Raw genomic sequence first — 12,469 nt, 5'->3', positions numbered from 1 at the left:
CAAAATGATTTTGCTTAGCACATTTACTTATTTCAAATGAATAGACGTCAAATCTAAAATTAATTTGCTTGCAGATGCTCTAAGGTTGTATGGTGTGGTTGTAATAACAAATATGTTCCATTCAGGCAGTATTTCAATTAATAATGTTGCATATACTGTTACAAACTTTTTCATAATTAAATGATCATCTTATGTTACTATAAAATACTATTTTCACGATTTCAGAAATAATTATTTTGAATACATTTGGTACATTCCAATATATACTAGTGCATTGGTATATGATATCATAAGGTTATATGACAATTTTTAGCAAGTTTTTATCAAATTTACAAACGTATAATACTAAATAATTCATGAATGTTATTTAATGGTCATAACCAAGCGAAGAAAGTTTGTATATTGAAAACTATTTCACGGCGGGAATGGAAAAATCAGCCAGGCGGCGCTGGTTTCTCTCCCAGACGGCCATATTGTTGCCCCCTCCCTTCTCGCGTTTCTCTATCTCTCTTTTCTTTCCCTCCTCGTGCGTTGCACATATATATAATATACAGACGTATATGTATGTATATACGTATATCTTTCCTTCCTCTCTTGTTCCTTCATTTACTTTCATCGACCACTGTCATTTTCTTTTTTTCTTGATCCTTTCGCGATCTCTTCCAATCCCAATCTTATCTCTCCTATTTTCTTTCGTCACTTTGCTCTTTCGCAAAATTCTTCGCATCTCTTTTCCTGTCGTGTCAAATTCTCATTCGTATGTCTTACTTTGCGTCCCGAGAATTTTAAATTTATCAATATCTTTGCCACATTCATTTTAATCGAATGATCGAGAAATATTCAATGCATCTCATCAAATATCAAGTTATAGCAGCCGAATTTCAACCGAAATTGATAAGATATTATTGTGGAAAAGTTGATCTTTACACATATATAAATCTCTCGAAGCGAGCTGAATGGTTTCTGTTTGTCAGATCAAGTTATGTGTGCGGGAAGGAAGTCGCTCGAAGTTATAAAGTCAAATTTGGAATTCTCGTAGTAGGCTATGGCACGATTGTAGATATGGTGCTCGTGGGTAGCTATCAGTAACCAGAAGCGTCGCTACGAATTTCCTCAGTTGGCCGATCGTAATCATTTCCTCCATTTTTATCTCTTATAGGATATAATTTTCAATTAATTACATAACTCTGCGTATTTTACCTGATTTTAATGACCTTGAAATGCATTGTCAATTTTCAATGAATTGATTGATATATAGAATGTTGCACTTTATTCTAATCTGAAATTGGTCAAACATGTAACAGATATATCTACCATCATTGAAAGACTGTTTACGGAACAAAAATTTATAAAATGAATCATTAAATAATATAATAATAATAATAGTAATAAATTTCTGCATAATTTAAAAACTAAAGCCGAGCGGAAGAAGTTGTTCAGTATGTTGATCTTGACAACATTGATTGTTTTCTTTAAACTTTCTTTTTCTATACATTATGTATACTATTCTATATTAGTTATACTAATCTATGTTATTCTATACGTTAGATATATGTTAGGCCTGATATAGCTTTGTAAAAAGAACATTTTTTTATGAATTCAAGTGTTTGAAAACACGATCGAATCGTTGAAACAAGTTGAAGTTAAATCGATCGAATGCGAACGGAAAGAAGACAGAGGTTTAAATGCTCGAGCTCGAAATTTAGTTTGGTGGGGTACGCCTTTGGTGGTAGCATTTGCTGGCTACGAGGTGAAATCGTATCGACCGCAACCAAGGGAAGTTCGCGCGCAGTGACGGGCACGCGCGACATATACAATATATTACATACTTTATTCACAAGAGAATCAAAAGGAAGTCATTCGCAAGATCTATCGTTTCTTCCATCCAAACTATAAGGAACTAGAAACTTCAATTGAATTTTCCTATTCAATTAAATATTTATTATGATTATTATTAATAGATAATTCTTACATTTTTTTCCTACGTATAACATTTAAGACTTTGATTATTTTAAAGCTCGATGATTTTTGGCTTTTTTAACCTGCCAATATCAAAGCAGGTTACTTCCAGAAATCTGGGTCATATCGGGTAACATTTGTTCATTTTTTTATATTAAAACAATAGTAACGGATTTGTTCGCTGCTAGTGTTCTGTCTCTCTTTCGTGACTATTACCATTGGTCAACCCTACTGACGTCATCGAGAAAGATCCAATAGGACGATGTCAATGCATATGCACACTACTATCTCGCAACTTATTCGTAAAGTAATGGTTGGTGGCGCATCGTATGGACGAATTCGTGTCATCACTTAGCAATAGTTAGGACAGGTTATATCGATTATCGGCAAGATATCTGCCAATCGAACGAATCCAAACATATGATCCGGATAAACTCTGCGTGTGTTTTTAGATCAAAAAGTTCGGAGATTTCTTAACCTTTGGAGTGCTTAGTCTATATATTGCTTACTTACATTACATTACATTATATTAGTAACATTAGTTACTAAGTAAATATTTAAAAAATACATCTTTACTTAGTTGCATTCTACTTTTAATAAAATGACATTGTAGAAAAATTTTATTACCAAGCCAAATAAAAAGAAGCTTATAAAAACAATGATTTATTTATTATATTAACCGTGTAATTGGAAACCAAATTATTAAAAAAAGCAAGATGTTACACAAACTACAGTACATATTAAAATATTCTTTATTTTAAGCTACAACAAATAAGAATGAGTTACTAAAAATTGTAAAAAGATTTCAAGATTAATAACAAAGAAACTAGCAGGAAATTAAAGTATAAATAAGATATAAAGATCAAGTTGATCGTTTTCGTATCAGGCGAAAAACTAGGTACATATAAAGTTATAGCGGTTTGCTGAAAGCTGCTCGAGAGCGAGACCAAACTACTAATATCCTGTACTAATTGATTTACAATAATATCTTGTCTAATGATAAGAATTTATCTTTGGATTCATTCAAAAAATTAATGTTTCGGCAAGGAAATCCTAATATTAATGGTATATTCGAAATGGGAGTGATTCTACATGAAAAGTAAGTGGAAAATACGGAATAAATTTTGTTCATTCATGTTTGAAAATATCAAGATTGAAAATTTGTCAAGCATACTTGAATTTGGCTAATTCCGGAATGTATAGGGGTGAATAACCGACAGGAGGTTAGGTATATAGAGCAAAATTCCTATATAGGACGCTTCGTTCCCGGAAAAATGAAATTTGATTAGGCCTATTCTCAACTATGTACGTTCGAATTCAATTTTTTTGAGAACTAGCCATTAAGCCCTTAAACAGACAAATTCTATTCTACATTTTTCATTTATTTTCGCACGTAGAGTAACACCTGATGATTGTTTACTCGCACTCGTTTGGTAATTAGCCAAATTGACGCGTGCTAAAATGCTTGAAAACGATTGAAATTGAAAACATTGATGCTTTCGAAAACGAAGCCTCGAATGAAAATATTTAGTCTATATTTTCGGCCTGTTCTTTCATGTAGAATAATCCCCGTCTCATTTGTACCATCAATACTGGGACTATATATAGCTATAGTAGTTGCACGCATCTGGTTAATTCCGCTGGAAAATCAAACGCAATACCGAGACCAGCAACGATTTCGCAAGATTTACGCCGCAAAGAACCGATGCATTTCTTCGGGATGACATCACAGTGTATTAATGGTGCTCGCGGTTACTATGGGTTACGACGTATTCACACGATAAACGGAGGAGCGTGTACCGTGGCAAAACTTTTTGCTGTTGACAGAGGAATACAGGCGTGCTGGGTCAGCCATAAAATATATCCCACGAAAGTAAACCATTCTCGATTTTTCCTCATCACAGTTGAATCGATGCATTTCCCTTAACTTTGTGTTTTCTACGTTGGGGATAGAAGTTTATCGCATATGATTACGATTGCATAAAATTCCGATGTGATAAGGTTGTCCCGCGCGTGTAGTTAGTTTTATCTGAAGCGCGATTAAACAGATGTTTAATCCGTTTTACCGAGTAGCGAACGCCAATAGTTTCCACGCGGAGATGGTTCTTTTCGCGCTAGGAAAAGATTATGCAATCGTAGAAGTAGACGAGGACATCTTTCGAAGAAAGAGATAAGGAGAGAGAATTTCTAAACGTCCAGATCGACGGTGCAACGAAATGTATACATAATAATAAGATTTAGTCCGGTTTGGAGACTCGCAGACTCGATGGCGAGAAGGAGAGAAAGAAAGATGCACGCTTCTCGGTAACCTTGGTTTTAATAGCGGTGGTGCACAATGCTGAATCTTCGTCTCTCGTCCCCTCTATCTTCCAACACTCCCACGTAATGCACAGAGCCACGTTACGCGTCCGATCTTTCGCGGCTAACGAACGCTTTTTCAAGATATTTTTATCCATCGATATTTCTTACTTTTGATAGGAATTCCAATTGAATTCCCGAATTTGAACCTCGGCCAATAGAGGATGATTATCGGGTAATGGGATGATTTCCAATCGGTTTAGCGTGGATGGGTCTTTCTTTAACCATAGTGCGGTCGCATTCCTAAGTGATTAATCCGCAGAGTTGTTCGCTATCGCAGCTGTCGGCAAATAGAACGAAATTGTCCGCGGCAATCTCTTCTAGCCAATTCTGTACTCGCGCTCTTCTCTCTTGTTAACCACCGATCGAGAAGTGTTAGAAAGTTGAAACGATTCAAGATTATATTTTAGTTGGTTAAGGAACAAAAAGGGAGAAAGAGATTTATCAACGACAGTGGCTCGCAAAAGTATTCGTACGCTGGGCGAGACTTTTTTATGCGCATATTACGTGTTTTATACGAAACATTTTGAAATTTCATTAGTACTGTAATGACACTCAACTGTTGTGGTTATATTGGTAAAATTTTATGCAATTCTGAAGATGTATGCAGAAGTTACAAGATATGTATTTAGTAGATATAAATAAATAAAATATATATTTTGCTGATATCACAAAAGTATTTAAAATAGGCAATCATCCACGATATTGGTAAGTAGACTGCGGCTTTTTATGCAAATCCATATTTTTGGCAATATAATTAAAAATGTAGAACTTTGCTAGAAAATTATTTCACTTGTTAAATATTATAGAAAGTACTATACTTTTAATACTTTATACTTTTTTTGATATCATGTGCATTCTGTACAATTTTGCACTTTCGAATTTCCTGTAAATGCATAAAAATCGGCAGTTTATTAATAAGTCTCAGCATTCACTGGGACCATCTTTAACACTTTTTATATGCTTGAAGTGATTATTCATACTATATATTTATTTTTTACTAAATATAAATTTGTAATAAATATGTTGTAACTTGTATGTATATTTTCAGATTGGATTCAAATTTTGCCAATATAATCTTGGCAATCGTGTCTCATTATAGTGCTAATGAAATATCAAAATGTTTCATGTAACACGCACAATATGCACATAAAAATTTTCTATGGGAAGTGTACGAATACTTTTGCGAGCCACCGTAGAAGAGAGTTCATAGTAAAATTTGAAGAGGATAAAGAGCAGCAATTTCGTGGAAACGCCAAGCCATCTTTTAGGAGTTTGCCGAACGACTGCGATTCCCGTGGTGGTGTGTTGCATATCGACCGCCGCGAAAGTACGAAAAGGGATTGCAAAACTGCGGAGCGGCGCGCACGAGCACATTCGCAGGCCTCGTGACGCTCCCATTCATTTACATGCATGATCGAGCGGAGTAGCACGAAACTCTCGCGGAATGGAGTGCTTGTTCTTTGCGCAACAACCATCTTCTTCATGAGTGCCGTTTAAATCCCTCCTCGTTCCCTGACCATCCTCTGTCTCTTGTGTCTCTTAATTTTGTGGAATTATCCACGTAACGATCCAATGTACTGTCTACGTAATAGAAAAAAAGCAGAAGAGTTCCGAGAAAGAAACGGATATTTTAGAAAGTTAATCGTGGAAACATACTATCGCGAAAGAAAAGCTTCGCGCAGTGGCATCTGTCTCGGGCATAGTATTGTCTCGTATCTCGGTTTACTTCCACTAGCAATTTCTCGTTCGCCTTTTTCAACACTGTCTTTCTGTTTCTCTTTCTCTTTCTCCACGTGATGTTGTGTGCGCCGCGTTGTCCTCCTTCCACTCCACACCGATCTGCCGTGAACGTAGCAAAGACAGCGCAAATGTGAAGAGAGGACAGCGCGATACCGGTTATTGGCGGGGAACTGGCATATTTCACCGAGTGTCCAGCAATCAGGCCTTTGTATACGGCTTACTGTATGTTACACGCTCGTGCTCTCCCTTACCAGGGAGGTACGGAGAGCAGAGCGAAAGATGGACTCGCAGAAAAACGGGCTTGGACGGGGAGAAAGAGAGAGACAGAGGAAGAAAGAGGGAGAGAGAAGTCGAACGTTTATTTAACGGCGTAGAACTAGTCGTAGGTATGGTTAGTATCGTCGTTGGTGGGAGGTCGCGTTATGGTCTCGCTGCTTTTCTTCGATTCTACGCGTATTTCGAACGAACGACGAGAAAGTGGATGGAATTAATGCTACTTTTAAGGGGAGAAAATCAACGTCATTTTCGATGGGCATAAGCAAAATGGGAAGCATGCTATAAAAAGAATCAATTTGGATAGGATTCTTTGTATACGTTTTTACGGGAGATCGAGTTACTTTGATTACTACTATCCCCCGTATAACACGATAGTACGTAGTTAAGTTCCGAAAATATGCCGTGTTATACGGAACAAAGAACTGATACAAAAATAAGGTTATGTTCCAAAGATTAACAAAAGTGTACTAATGTTTATTAAAACAGTCAATAATTAATCAAAAGTTTTATAAATTTATGTTACATAATATTTATTTTTTTCATCACTGCTAAATTCTATTAAACGACGTTCGTTAATCTATGTACGATTTTTATTTTTGTTAGTTATGAAAAATGTTATCAATTTTTTTATCAGAGGAGCTTCGAGCTGCTGCTTCCCTATGGTGCAAAAACTCTCGAGTGAAAAAGATTAATACTCTACAAACTAAGAATGGACTAAAAGTTTCAATATTCCAAAATTGCGAAAATCTGAGGCAATACACATACGCTGACTCCAATGAAAGATATCGAATGACGATGCTTGCACTTAAAAATTCTGATTACGCGCCGGTTTGGAAGAATTACTCAATCCTCGAACCGTGCTAGAGCGAGTCCGTGTTGTAGGAGCACCATGTTGTACGGTTGATACGGTTGATTTAAAAAGAGAGAGGAATCGGGATATCATTGCCAGTTTCATCCGCACGATTGCTTACAATCGGGCTAGTTACATGGCAGTAGAATGCGCGTTCCAACTGCGCACGGGTTGCTGGTGAGAGCAACGCCGTTTTCCTGCAACGTTGAATTGCCCTGTGGTTGAGAAGGGGTCAACGGAAGCGTCAAACAACTTGTTGGAGACGCTGTCGACCCATGTCGAGTAACAGTGCTCGATTGATAATATTGTAAACAGCGTAATATTGTATCCAATGAGTTTTCTTTCTGCTGCCGCCGATACACGATTCTTCGATAATTTGCAGCGGGCAAACTACATAAAACAACGAACGACGTTTTATCTGGCTGAGCTAGTAGGAGAAATTGATATAATAGCTTAACAGGAGCAGGTAAACTAGAATGGCAAATATCCGTGAATAGATGTGATCAGGGATGGAAAAGAAGCAAGATGGTAGGACGTGGAAGGAGAGGTCAACATCGAGCGATAATCGTTCAGGAATAATTTTGGTTCGTATCGAATCAATGCAAGGGTCGAGGTACGCCAAGTAGGTCGCCACAAATCCCATTGCTGCCAACGTGACAAACCAGCCCGTGCAGCGCTGCACGCTCGCGCGCGGAACCTCGTTAACTTCGCGACTGGTGGAAACACCGCGGCAAAATAGCGGCCAGAACACCCGCCGTTGTTACATCGACGATAGTTGCCTCGCTGCTGCGACCACCCAACTAATCCTTTACCCTCCGGAAAAGATACACTACCTTCGCAATATTATCAAGTCTTGGGTAACTCCGCAACAATGAAACCAAACAAAAGATGCTTTCTTCTTCTTTTTTTTTAATATTCCTAATTGTTTAATATGGTTAAATACACAACTGTTGCCTGTTCAGATACACACATCAGACAAATTTCAACTCCATTAACAACCAATAAATCTTACGCAGAAATAATGAAATCAATCACTAATCAAACAGAGCAAATGCACAAGGAGAGAAACAATTAGACAGTCTAGGTAAACTAGACAAATTGGTACCAAACTTAACCACCTAAATTGTCGATAATGCTAGAGATACCTTGGTTAATCCTTCGAGTGTTCACAATACCTAGCAAAAGTGTTAAAGTTTGATATGTAACGAACGAGGGAGGTACAACGAATTAGGAATTTTGGATACATTTATTCGGTATATTGTACCATAGTGTGTGGCTGTGGATGTTTATATAATTTTTGTGAACGTAATTAGGAAAATAGAAGGTAAATAAAAATTCGCTTGGTTTACTAAATATTATAATAAGTGCTGCATTTTGAATACTTGTTTATATTTTTCCATATTATATGTATTTTGTAGATTTTTGAAATTTCTCAAAAACGCGCAAACGTTTGCAGTCAATTAATAATGTGTTATTTTGTCCACATCCGAATTCAGATTGACCAAGTTCGAAGCATTATCCATTTCCAGTGTTGGCTTTGTGACGCACGGATTAAATACTAAAGACGTTAACATCGGAAAGACATTTATCGATATGATATTTCTAGGAAATCATAGTTACACACGGAGGAGAAACCAGTCGCCTAGAAAACGCTCTACGTTGAGGTACTATTCCGTAGGATGATTAAATATTTTATAAGACGATGTTATTCTCGGTGAAATGTAAATTGCATTTTACGAAAGTGCATCGCGGTACGTTTATTAGCTAGCTCGCAATGGAACGCAACCGCTGAAGCAAGGTTTATATTTAGCTACGCGAATATAGTTTTGTTTCTGTTACAATGCTGCAGTTGGTTCTGGCAATTTCCCTGATTTCGTAGCATCTGAAATAATACTGCGTTCAAGCGGTTCTCGGCGCGTTCTAAGCGAGTACTTAGAAAAATGCATTTTTCAGAAAAAACGAGGACTGGCAAGAGAGTTGCCTGGTGAAACGGACGATGAAAACTATCGAAATCTCTTCGGAATTTCACAAGATTCGATTAACATTAAATCGAACGTAGCACACAACGAGGAACTGCAGAGTGCATAACCTCGGTTAACAGACGCCTGCGTGGTTGCGCGATGAAAGGTGAATCCTTGCTATTGGCGTTTTGACAGTGCCGATAACGTCGTTACACTGTAACCAGTCACGTGACAGCTATATAGCTGTATAACGTACGATGGCTTTCGTCAAATCGACCACGACAACACCCGACGAATCGGCGAATCGAGGGTTAAACTCGATCCCATGCATCATGTAGATCGAGACATCAGAGCAGGAGCGTGGCAGAATTTACTGGAAATGCATGCTGCTGGTTATGTATACAGTGACTCACGGAAGTATCCGTGCATTTTTAGGAACTCTTTATTACATATATTATACAAAACATTTTGAGGTTTTATTAGCAGTGTAACGAGACACAGCTATTATATTGGTAAAATTTGAAACGTATCTGGAAATGTATACATAGAGGTTACGAGATATTTATTGGAAGCATACACTTTATAAAGATTACCAAAATATTAATACAGACAATCATTCATTGTAATAAGCCACAATACGTAATGAGATTACCTTCACCATTAGTTGTATATTCAAGGTTATTATTCATGCTGTATACTAATTTTTCACTAACAAAGAAAATTTTAGATCTGATCCTCACGGATTTCAATGAAATTTGATGTGATGATGGGTCTACATGTGAAATAAACGTACGTATTTGTAATTTTAGCCTCGGATGGCCAACCAATTATGAGAAAAATGGATTTACTTCAATGCAATTACATAAAATGTAATTTACTTTATTAATATAGTTGTTTAATCAGAATGTTAATTGTAAGAATGATTTACATGTTAAAGTAAATATTATAAATAAAGCAATTAAAATACTTGTATAAATTGAAACAATATAATCTAAAAATAAATATACAAATAATTTGAAGTATACAAAGTAGGATAAACTATTATGTATATTCCAATTTTTTAATAAATTGTTTTATTGATAATAGATACAAAATAATATTTATAACAGAGAAGACATGAAATAATCCAGGCTTCCATAATTGTAACACTAAAGGTAATTGTTCTGAAGTAAAGTTCTCCCAACTGAATGTAAACCCGGGATAAACAATTCGAACCCCTTTACGCTTACTGCTACGCCACAGTCATTAATAAATGATCAGTTCCAATATCTGGGAATATGTAATTTTTTCAAACTTTATATGCATTTTTCTCATAATTTTAAGATTATCATAATTCTCATAAAACTTTCAGACTCTCATAATTTGTTCAAAATTACAGATGCGTTTATTTCACAGATAAAACTATCGTTGAAATCCGAGAAGACCAGCTCTGAAGCTTACCTAGTAAGTGTATATATTTTCAGATCGGCTTAAAACTTTGCCATCATAATCATGATATTCGTGCATCGTTACAGTGCCAACGAAACTTCTGGAAGTTGGGTGTATTTAATGCGCATAATGTGCATATATATATAAACAAAAATTCTATGCTAAGTGTTGGAGTATTTTCGTGAACCACTGTAAATTGTAAATGGAAGATCGCGTTAATTATAGGAAATCACACGATCCTACTTTCCATCGGTGAATTACAAATTATACGTTTTTGGACGAAGCTGTTCTATTTGTTTTTTGTTATCCAATAAAATTGGATACTGCGTTTCTTTCGTGCGACGCTAATTAGTTGCAAGTCTTTTCTTTTATATCAACTTGTTTCTAAAAAGCCTCGTCCAATTATCGTCCAAACTACCTCTTTTGAGAATGCGGGGACAAAAGCCTGGGAAACGACTATACTGCCGTTAATGGTTTTCAGTAGTAGCAGCACGTGCCACTGACAATGAGTGCGATAGAAAAGGTAGCATACGCATCGGACAAACTGCCTCCTATTTACGCATTCGTCACGTGATCCTGACTCTAGTTTCGTTCGCCGTGGAATTTTTCATTTCGCGATACCTGTATATTCGCGTTACTTCATCAAGTAATTAGCAATATTTGGTTTGTAAATTAAACCAAAAAACAAAAAAAGGAGGAGAAAAAGAGACAACGATAGAACATGCTGTTCAAAGTTGGAGGAATGAAAATTATGATTACGCTTATAAGCGTAAAAAAATATATAAAAAGTGGACAAACGATAACATCGTTATACAGAACGGTCTTGATCTGAGCTCGCAGATTATCGTTATTGCTTCGGCTGATTTGCGATATTTGCATACGAGTAAAGAGCGGATATACAACCGCTCTTCCTTACATTTGTAAGTCGTATTGAATTACTAGGGCGATCCGTAAGTTCGTGCGTTATTTTAATATATTTCCTTGTACTATTTTATAGTATCATTTAATAGCCCTTCAAATGATTATATTTCATTTTGATTAATTAATTCTATTTTATCCCATTGTTCGTTTAGGAAGGAACATGGAAAAGTCGGAAATTCGTGTACTTCTGTGTCACTACTTGCAGCGAAACTTCAAAGTAGCAAAAGCAGCGAAGAAAATATAGTATTTTCTTTTTAAAGAAATTCGCTTCGAAGTTCTGCTAAAATAATTCAGAAGACTTTATTCATTACGAAAGATAGTACGAAGTGATGTATTTAAAAAACGCACGATTTTATAAGCCACACTAGTATTTATTTATTAAGCAATTTTAACCAATTCATTAATCAATCCAAGTTAAAATTCATTTACAATTGCACAAATCTGTATCTTTAAACTACACTTTAAACTACAGTTGAAATATTTCTAAAATTACGGAGCAGAAAAACGGAAGTAAAAGAAAAATACGTACATGCTCTCTCACTTTTAGCTCGCTTCTCCTTCACTTTCCCTTGCATATTTGAAAGTATTTCCATATTATTTGAATACGTTATATTTTCTCTTTTATCGATGGTTGCACGAAACGATTTCAGCTTGGCGATAGCTCCCACCGCCGCGCCGCGGCTGGCCAATGCCTCGTATCTTTTATATCCGATCGGCTGTTTACGCAATTCGAGTTCGATGGAGGATATTGACAATACTAATTTATTAGGTGCGCGCGTCGTACACACAAGGTGGTAGAACACGCAGACACATTTGGCGCAAGTTCAGCCGCACGTGCGGACTTGACACGAGCTGGCAAATGCGTATCGCACTGCTCGTAACGTTTCTTCAAAAGGAATTTTCTTGCCACTTCCGAAATCGCACGCAACAATCTCGGTTTGTTGCGTTTTTTATTCTGTTTGCTTAGGGTATA

At 36.4% G+C, this 12,469-nt stretch overlaps 1 protein-coding gene across 4 annotated transcripts in view; it reads left to right on the top strand.

Moving 5' to 3' along the window:
* LOC122576419 overlaps positions 1-12,469 on the top strand; it is a 28,389-nt gene that overhangs the window by 1,186 nt on the left and 14,734 nt on the right. The window contains exons 2-4 of one of the 4 annotated variants that reach the window (XM_043746701.1): positions 6,971-8,510; positions 8,683-8,850; positions 9,140-9,313. The exons of 2 other annotated variants lie outside the window; for them this stretch is intronic. The gene's annotated coding sequence lies outside the window, so the exon portion shown is untranslated. Of the gene's footprint in view, positions 1-6,970; positions 8,511-8,682; positions 8,851-9,139; positions 9,314-12,306; positions 12,433-12,469 lie in introns of those variants that run through there. One more of the 4 variants, XM_043746703.1, reaches the window with a different exon arrangement.

This window comes from Bombus pyrosoma, linkage group LG16 (assembly GCF_014825855.1).
Source record: "Bombus pyrosoma isolate SC7728 linkage group LG16, ASM1482585v1, whole genome shotgun sequence".
Taxonomy (NCBI): domain Eukaryota; kingdom Metazoa; phylum Arthropoda; class Insecta; order Hymenoptera; family Apidae; genus Bombus; species Bombus pyrosoma.
Note: the sequence above shows the minus strand (reverse complement) of the source record. Positions and strands in the feature narration are given on the sequence as shown.